Genomic DNA, 297 nt, shown 5'->3' on the forward strand with positions numbered 1-297 from the left:
CGGCGGGTGAAGGAAGGCAAGGATGGGGGGGGGGGGCGGGCGGGGGGAGGTTGGCCAGGGAGTGACCGGCTGGGCCGCCGCCGCCGCCGTCCCCCGTCTGCCAGAACCCCGACCGGCTGTGGAAAGGACAGAGTGTGTGCCCCGCCACCCACCCACCCCCACCACCTTTCTTTCAACGGGGCCGTTTGTCGTTGCTGCCTTGGCGTGAGAGTCGGTTAGAACATCTCCCCGATACTGGGTTCAGTCCCTTTCGTGTGAGCCTCCATTTTGCTCATTCTCTCCTCCGTAAAAAGGTCC

The sequence above is a fragment of the Mesoplodon mirus genome, assembly GCF_964341445.2.
Source record: "Mesoplodon mirus genome assembly, contig: HAP1_SCAFFOLD_1237, whole genome shotgun sequence".
Classification (NCBI taxonomy): domain Eukaryota; kingdom Metazoa; phylum Chordata; class Mammalia; order Artiodactyla; family Ziphiidae; genus Mesoplodon; species Mesoplodon mirus.